This window comes from Echinops telfairi, unplaced genomic scaffold (assembly GCF_000313985.2).
Source record: "Echinops telfairi isolate 266 unplaced genomic scaffold, ASM31398v2 ScPeMD7_4;HRSCAF=17, whole genome shotgun sequence".
Lineage (NCBI taxonomy): Eukaryota > Metazoa > Chordata > Mammalia > Afrosoricida > Tenrecidae > Echinops > Echinops telfairi.
Genome location: NW_022103900.1, coordinates 4,252,837 through 4,261,484, shown reverse-complemented (window position 1 = coordinate 4,261,484; position 8,648 = coordinate 4,252,837). Strand labels below are relative to the sequence as shown.

General features: G+C 42.8%; 1 protein-coding gene and 1 non-coding gene across 2 annotated transcripts in view; both read left to right on the top strand.

Moving 5' to 3' along the window:
- LOC101639637 (myosin-IIIb) overlaps positions 1-8,648 on the top strand; it is a 315,696-nt gene that overhangs the window by 93,925 nt on the left and 213,123 nt on the right. The window lies entirely within an intron of this gene.
- On the top strand, positions 1,290-1,453 carry LOC115873001. Its single transcript, XR_004048182.1, has one exon. It is a non-coding gene; the product is annotated as a U1 spliceosomal RNA (small nuclear RNA).

Genomic DNA, 8,648 nt, shown 5'->3' with positions numbered 1-8,648 from the left:
CTCTCCACTTAAGCCCCCGTCATTAGGTCCTCATTTTTTTTTAACGTTCCTCTGTACAACAGCACCATCTCAATGCCTGTAGTAACGTTCATTCTGTCTGTAGGTGTAAAAATTAGAAGGAATTGCGTTTGTAATATTTACTTGTTCATTTCAAAAACTCCTTTTACCTTTCATGAAATTTACATTTCTCTTCCCTTGGGTTTGTTACTTCAGTAACCACACATAGAACGTAAAACAAACAAGTGCCAAACAGCCAGAGGGTGACAGGCTGTTATTCATTTCAGCTTTGTGTTATACCCCATATTCCCATGAGACATTGAGTGAATTATGCAATTCCTGAAAGTGTTCAAAGAGCTAAAAAATATTGTCAGAACTAACACCGTGAGTTCAGTAGAAACGCAAAGGGATTTTTTCAAAGGTGTACACAATATGCTCAGAGAAGAAAAAGTGCCTAGCTGTTTCTAATGTGCCCAACACAATGACTACTGTCTATTTGGCCTGCCTCTGAAGGACTGGGATCCCACTCCTACAGAGAAGAGATGGTTCAGAAGAAAGCACACAGCTGATGATGCTCAGATAAAAGAGAAGAATGGTACCAGTCATGACACCAGTCAAGGAGTAATACAGAAATATCTTAAATAATAGTTTTATTGTTTTTTGTCAGGTGTTAACATTTTTTCATTATTGTTATCTAGTTTTGTGTACCTCTTTTAGTGTTCTTATCTAAGTACTAATGATATGAAATAATAAACTACTTTTCGGCATATCTTTATTTTATACTTAAAATGGTCGCTAGGGCAGCGAGCCAGTTGTTACATTGTCTGAATCCCACCGCTGGTTGGAGTATGGTCCAGGTAATACCAGACTTAACCAGAAAATTAGTGAGTCAGGTTTTTCGGTTTTAATGCCAGACTTTATCAACTTTGTTATTTGTAACTATGGCACCGCTGTGGGTTTTCCTTTTTGCTTTTATGCCTACATCTTGACTTTTTCCTTCTCTCTAGTTATTTATTCACTTCTTCGTTATTTGACTCACTTCCAAATGAATGTAAAGCCAATTACAAGAACATGCACAATGCAACAAGAAGGTAACACAGGGAAGAATTTGGCATGGATAGAAAAAGATTAAGGCAAGGGGAGGTTGGCAAGCCCAAACACACTCGGTACCACTGTGCTTTCCTGTTCACTTGCGGATCACACTTCTGAGCTTCCTAGCAGTCAATGCAAAAGGTTCAATTCAATCAGTAAGGTGATTTACAGTGTTTAGAGGGTTAAAAAAATAAGGTGCCATACTTATCTGGCCGGGGAGATACCATGATCACGAAGGTGGTTTTCCCAGGGCGAGGTTTATCCATTGTACTCCAGATATGCTGACTCCCGAGATTTCCCCAAATGTGGCAAACTCGGCTGCATAATTTGTGGTAGTGGGGGGCTGCGTTCCCGCTCTCCCCTGTATAAGAAAACAAATAAAATTTTTAAAAAGATGCCCAGGTTAGGTGGCATAGTAACAATATGTTGTTTACAATATCATCTTTATGGTAAAACAAACAGTTTTTAAAATGTATAGCGTAACCACAAAGAAAAATTCTGTAGAAATGAATAATGCAATCAATGTATATAGCTCCCTGATGACTTGGCCTAATATATGGATTTTTCTAGAATGATGGATTTCCCACTTTGTCCATAAAACCCAGCACATCTAAACTCAACAATGCATCTAATTTTAATTTTCAAATGAACTTTAGTCAATCAGAGTTTTAGGAAAAACAAGACTAGAGTTTAGTTGAGAAAGACTAGTAGTGACTAGGCTGGTAGAACATTATAATTTAAAATTTCACTTTGGAGTTTGCTGGTCTCTTAGATGCTGGGCACATGGCTCATTTAGATCTGGAGCAACCTGTCTAATTCACCCTGATCTCATTCAAGCAGTTTTGGATTAGATTTTTCAACCTCTTGGCCTTCATCCCAATGCTGTTTAAGCCCATAATATCTACCACCCCCCGCAATTTAAGCTCTTGTCCTTATTGTCCATCCTGCTCTGTCCTGGAAACCTGCCACAGATGATAACCCGTTCCTGCGATGTTAACATTACAGGAGCAGACAGCCTCATCTTTCCCCAGTAGAGTGGCTGGTGGGTTTGAACCACTGGCCTTGCTGTTAGCAGCTCCATGTGTAGCCCCTGGCACCAGCAGGGTTCCTTAATCACGGTTAGTGTCACCATTGTATGTTTTCTCCATCTCTGGCGAGGTTGTGGGGGTGCTAGCTCAAGGCAGAACTTGGTAGAAAGGAGATGGAAGTTTGTATCCAAGGGACAAAGAGTACTACCCAAAGTAGCTACGTATGATTTGTGGTCAGTTGACATTTGCTAACTTTCATTACTTATTTTATTGGCCTTTCTTTAGGTAGGTTTGTATAGTAAAAAGGTGAGAGTAGATAAAGAAACATCATTCACTCCAGGTATCATGACTGATAGGAGCCCAGGCGGCATAGTGGTTATACAAGGGCTGCTAACTGCAAGGTCAACAGTTCAAAACAACCAGCTTCTCCAAGGGAGAAAGATGAGGCTTTCTACTCTCGTGTGTTAGGCCTGGTTGACTGGAGAAACACATCCAAGGGCACGCCTGTGCAAGAGAGAGCTTTATATCAAAGAGCAATTGTATATGGAAAAAACAGCCCATCCCATCTAGACCACGTCCATAAGTCTGATGTTAGCCCGTATGTCCAATACTAGTTCATACATTCCTCTTCAGACTCACGCAGCATGTGCAACGATGCTGAATGCAGGGAAATCAGAAGCAGGTAGGTGAAAAGTCTTGTGGATCCAATGGTGGTGGAAGCATCTCAGCCTGGCACAGATCTCCACGTGGCTCTGCCAGTTCTCTGTGTGTGGCTCCGTAATAGGACGGCGAAGGAGAGAGAGTATGGTCTGCCTCCCCGAGAAAGAGCAAGTTACTAGGATCCTCATGAGAAGGTCACACCCACAAGGAGGCATCATCAGGCTAGACCCCACCCCTAGACTTATTTATCTAGTTGACATGAAATGATGTTACTATCATATCCCTTAAAGAATTGCAGTCTTGGAACCTCACAGGGGCAGTGTTACTCTGTCCTATAGGGACTCTATGAGTCAGAAGCAACTTGATAGCAATGAATTTGGTTTGGTTCTCATTACTGCTGGAGTCCTCGAGTGGTGCAAGCAGTGAAGGTGTTTGCCTGCTAACCAAAAGATTGGAGGCTCCAAGCCACCCAGAGGTGCCTCGCAATGAAGGAAACTCAGCCATGATTTCCTGTGGAGCCCAGTTCTACTCTGACACTTACGTGGTCACTATGAGTCGGCAGGAACTTGACGACAGCTGGCTTGTGTTGCATGAGTCCTGCCCCAACTCCTGGGTCCACACCATGGATGGTGCGGCACTGCAGACCATAGCATGTATGCATGCTTTGCCCGGTGAATTCCCAAGCCCAGAAAGGAAGTGTTTTACTCAGTCAGAAACCGAGGGCCATAAAAATTGCTATGAAGTAGAAGGTTTGGAAATCCTAACCGGGTTTGGTAGCCTCTAGCTCAGTCTCCACTCTTCAGAAACAGGGAGAGACCTTTTCCTTTTCCCCTCAGCTCTTACTTTAGTGTCCGTGAATGGGATTGTGAAATGGGTAGGGCCCAGAGAATGGAAAAGTGGTGAGTGTGTTTTAGGCACTGAAGTCTCTGATTGGAAAGTGATATAATCTTAAAATAAATATTACAAATTTTTCTTCTCCATGATGCATACATTCTCATTCCATAAAATGGAATCCGATAGGTAGCTCATAAATATCTTTAAAAGGGGACCCCCAGTGCCTACAGAGATAGATAACTCATGCTGAGAGGAGGCTGAACCAGAAATGATTCTGTGTAGCATAGATGGCCAAATCTTCAACAGAAAGGTCTCTATTTTGAAGGCAGGTGGCTTATCAAAGCGGATACTTCCATCATTGGTGCTTTTAACCTCCTCCGTCTGCTGTCCCTTCCCAAGGGTGGTGTCTAGCCCCATGAATGGTCTCAAAAAGAAAAATTTTAAAATTAATCGTCATCATGAGAATGTTGACCACATAGAAGCCAAGCCCGTTGAGATTTTGCTTTGTGCCCAGCTCTGACTCTTAATACAAGAACAGGATTTGAAAGCCTCAAAGATGGCTTTTATGTTCAAGTTGTTCTGAATGTAGTCTCAGAGTCTGAGGCCGGGACTGGTCATTTTGACCGGCTGACACCTAGGTCTTCCTGTCTTGGTGACGTGGGTGGGGTGAGGTTTCTTCATGAACTTCCCGTGTGACCACCTGCACTATCTTTGAAGAATGAGTAGTTGCGTTGTCACGATGGAAACAATTCCCCGGAGTGTTCCTCATCAATGAGGTTTTACATTTTCTTAGAGTTTCTTTGTAAGAAGCCCCCCGATTGTCCCGTGTCCTTCAAGAGAGTCTGTCACGATGACTTCTTCGGAGCCCTCAAAGGCAGTTGCTGTACCCTTCTGAGCTGACCGCTCTGCCTTGAATCTGACGGGCTCAGGGTCCTGTCACAGCCCTTCTGTTTGAAGGACACTAACAAGACTAAGTGACGTGTAATCCATTAATGTGATCCTTTTAGCCATGATTCCAAAGGTGGTGCGTTATAGTTCTGGACTCCATGCCTGTGCCTTTGATTTCATTTTAGAGGGCGTTCTCTGCTAACCGAATGGACAGGATTCAGGTAGGGTTAAGTTCTGACTGTAGTAGAAGGAATGAACCACGTTGCACCCTTTGTTTCCTTGACGGTACCTTATACTGTGCTTCTCAAGAGGCTGTGACTAAAGACACCATCCTTCGTTTTCCTTGGGGGTATGGCCAGCTAAAAGACAAAAAAAATCCACCTCCATCAAAGCCAGTCCTCTGAGTATAAGAGTCATTTGAGCACAGAGAAAAGGCCCAGACCCATTGGAAGAGCATGTTCCAGATCACTGTCTGAAGTGGCAGAGGTCTAGACGAGAGGCAGCAGAGATTGTGGCATGGAGACTATGGGACAGAGCCAGAGGAGCAGCACTGAGCCCATGGCACTGTGAGGCAGAGGGAGAGGCCAAGTGACCATGTGACTGAGAGTTTCAGACTGAGTAAAAGACTTGGTTGTTCGCTGAGCCTTGGAGAGGTATTGCTGTGGACCAACAACTGCATCCTTACTGTTTACTGATCCTGACTTGTGGCAACCTATTTACTTCCCTAACAAATACTCATAATTGTGAGTATTGTATGTGAGTTCTGTGCTGCTATTGCAAGGACTTCCTACATCCAGCAAAGAGGTAGAGTGCTGTGGGAGGAACAGTTGGTGTCAGACAGGGAAAAGAAGGAGGCAGGGTGAGGGCATCTTACCCTTGTCCCATGGTAATAGGGAAGCCAGAGGAGGTCAGAAACGACTGCCCTCCACACCACTTAATGCACTAAGACAAGTGTATCATTTGTCTGCAGCTGTCCACGGACCACAGAGACATGTTTAAAGAAGCTTTGTTGGGAATAAAACCGTGCATGTGTGAACTCTGCTAGGAATACTTTTTTACATTCCTTTGTATGTATGTATAAGTCAATAAGCTTGACTTTTAAAAAGGATAATTTTTTAAAAAGTAAAATTAAACTGAGATTTTCTGTACAATGTATTTATAATTTGTGCTCAAGAATCCCAACCTTTTTATAATGCATAGTTTTAGACAACTTCCCCCCTTTTTCCTCCCTAGATCTTTGGATCTGAAAAATAAGGATGCTGATTGTGGAATGCGGTAATGTTTTTTGGCATGTTTGTCATTGCCTTAGATATTACCAAAATGAAATGCACTAAGAGGTGGACTTTTGAGTTCTGAGAAGCTATAGAAATAAAAGATTAAGTTTGAAGAGGAAAGGCCACATTCCTGAGCACCAGCTTCGGCTTGAACCCAAACCAAACCCACAGCCATCAGCGATTCCTACCCCTAGGACTAGAGGATTTTGAGACTGTACATCTTGAAGGGAGCAGACAGGCTCATCTTTCTTCCTCACAGCTGGTGGTGGGTTTGAACTTCCCAACTTCAGGTTAGCAGCCTGTGGTAGTTGCATAATCTGGTGTCAATTTGGGACTTGAGAGGTTTACGAGTGAAGGGGTGGAGTCTGGACTGTCAATCCAGAGATAGCCAAAGAGACCTCTGTGTGGGCATGGCCTACTCCTGAGAATTCTGAGAACTGTATTTTCCTCCTTGGAGGGAGACACTTCTCTCTCTCTTGCTCTCTGGTGATCAGACCAGTGTGCAGCTGCCTTAGCTAGTTCTCGGCCTCACCCTGTGAGTAACCTTACCTGTGGGACACCCAACCCATGGATTGTGTCACTAGAATTTGAGGTTCCTTCGAGACCTGCTTTGCCACGCTGCTGATGTATGCATCACTTGAACTTGGGACTGCCAGGTCCTGTTGTCTTGCTGACGGTTGGTGACCTGCCCTGCTGTTTGCGGCCTGTGGCCAGACTACCTGCATTGCTCTGTGGAAGACTCAGCTGTCTGCTTCCCTGACCTTGGACCCAGCAGCCCTCGTGAGTTGAAGGACTTTCAGTATATTAACTGTTCCACGGAAGTGAGTTGAACCGAGCCCTCTGTACTGCTGTGTGGACTGATTAGCTGTTATCTTCCTTCGTGCTGTCTACATCCATCCTCATATATACTTATTTTCAAAATCATAAGTGTCCTGGTTTTGTTTCTCAGAGAATCCTGTCTAACACACATCTAACACACAGCTAACACACAGCCTAACACACATCTAACACTGCACCACCACGTCTCCAACTACTGCAAGGCCTTTCCTGAATGTTGTTACTTCGTTGTTAACTATTTAATTTGATCTGAGGGCTTTAAACAATATTGGTTATAATATTGCCAGAGCATAGCCCAGACTTAAGCACTGATCCATAGGATGATTCAACAGACTAGCTGAAAAGAACCACAGCATCTAAAAGTTTGGGAAATTTTGATGTAAAGATAACCATTTACGTGGCGGGCTTCTTGATGCCTTAGGGCAAAATCCATCAAGGGAGATGCTGAGGTTGCAAATGCCATGCCATCTTGATTTTTATCTCCTTCCCTCTCCCTTGTGTTAACTTGACTTAATTGAAACATTACTGTAACTGTGACATAGTTCATGTGTTGTTATTGTTATTGTTGTGAGGTGCCATTGAGTTCGCTCTGACCCATCTCGGCCTATGCACAATGGAATGAAACAGTCCAGGCCTTGCAGCATCCTTAGAATTGTTCCTGTGCTTGAGTCCATTGTAGCAACCGCTGGATCAATCCACCTCCTTGAGGGTCTTTCTCCCCTTTGCGGTCCCTCTACTTTACCAAGCATGAGGTCCTTCTCCAGGGACTGTGCAAATGTCCCAAATTTCATTAACTGATGAACAGATTACTAAAAGATGGTCTTTTATACAAGGGAATATTATGCTACACAAACAAAAAGGAATACAATTTGGATACATGCTACAACATGGATGAATAAACCTTGAAGCCTATGTTAAGTGAAAGAAAATAGTCACACACAAAACCCACACAATGTGTGATTCCATTATATTACAGGTGAAAAATAGTCCAGTCTCTAAATCAAACTCACTGCCATTGAATTGATTCCAACTCAAAGTTGATGTCTAACTCCTATAGGACAGAGGAGAATGGGTCCTTAGTAAACCCTTAGGGTTTCCAAGATTGTAAATAATCATGGGGGCGGTCCGTTTATCTTTCTCCCATGGAACAGCTGGCTTTGAACTGCTGACTTTGCAGTTAATGGTCCCATACTTTCAGTTATCTTGGGTACAGACCTAGCTGTGAAATTGGAGGGTCATATGATGATTCTATATTTAAATTTTGAAAAATTTATAGTATTTTATTGTCATTTTTGGCAAGAGTTCACACCGTGAAATCGCTATTTATACAAATTATTGCATGGCATTTGTTGCCATGTTTATACTCTGTCAGCGCTCTTGTTATTTGCATTCTGTCTGTTTCTCTTGATCTAGCTCCCCTTCCCTCCTTGTCTTCTCATCTTTGCCTTTGGGTCTATGTTGGCCATTTGATCTCATGCAATTATTAAAGGGACACATTACGCCCTGGTAATATTACTTGTTTTAAGATCTATTCTCTCTCTTTGTTGTTTTCCATGAGAGTTGTCCTTGGGGAGTAATTTCAGTTCAAGATGAAAACCATCACAGGGTAAGAGCCTCAGGGGATTCCCAATCTCAGTGCAGTAAATCCTGCTATTCTTAAAATGAATTTTAGTTTTGTTCTACTTTTTTTTTTTCTCATTCTAACCAAGACCATCAACTGTGTTCCTGGGCAGAATGGTAAATTGTGGTAGCTGGGCACCATCTAGTCCTTCTGATCTCAGGTTGGAAGAGGCCACTGTTTGTGCATGCTTTTAGTTCTGTGGATTAGCTTCTTCACAGAGTCTTCAATTTCCTCCATTCTCTCTAACTCCCTAATGTCGGGCCCAGTGTTTGTATCTTAGATGGTTATGTAAGTTTTTAAGATACCAGGCGCTATTCACCAAAACTAAGGTATAGAATATTAACTTTATAAAGTATGTTATGCCACTTGTCATCCCACAAGACTATGATCCTATGAACAATCTGGAGGAGAAAACAA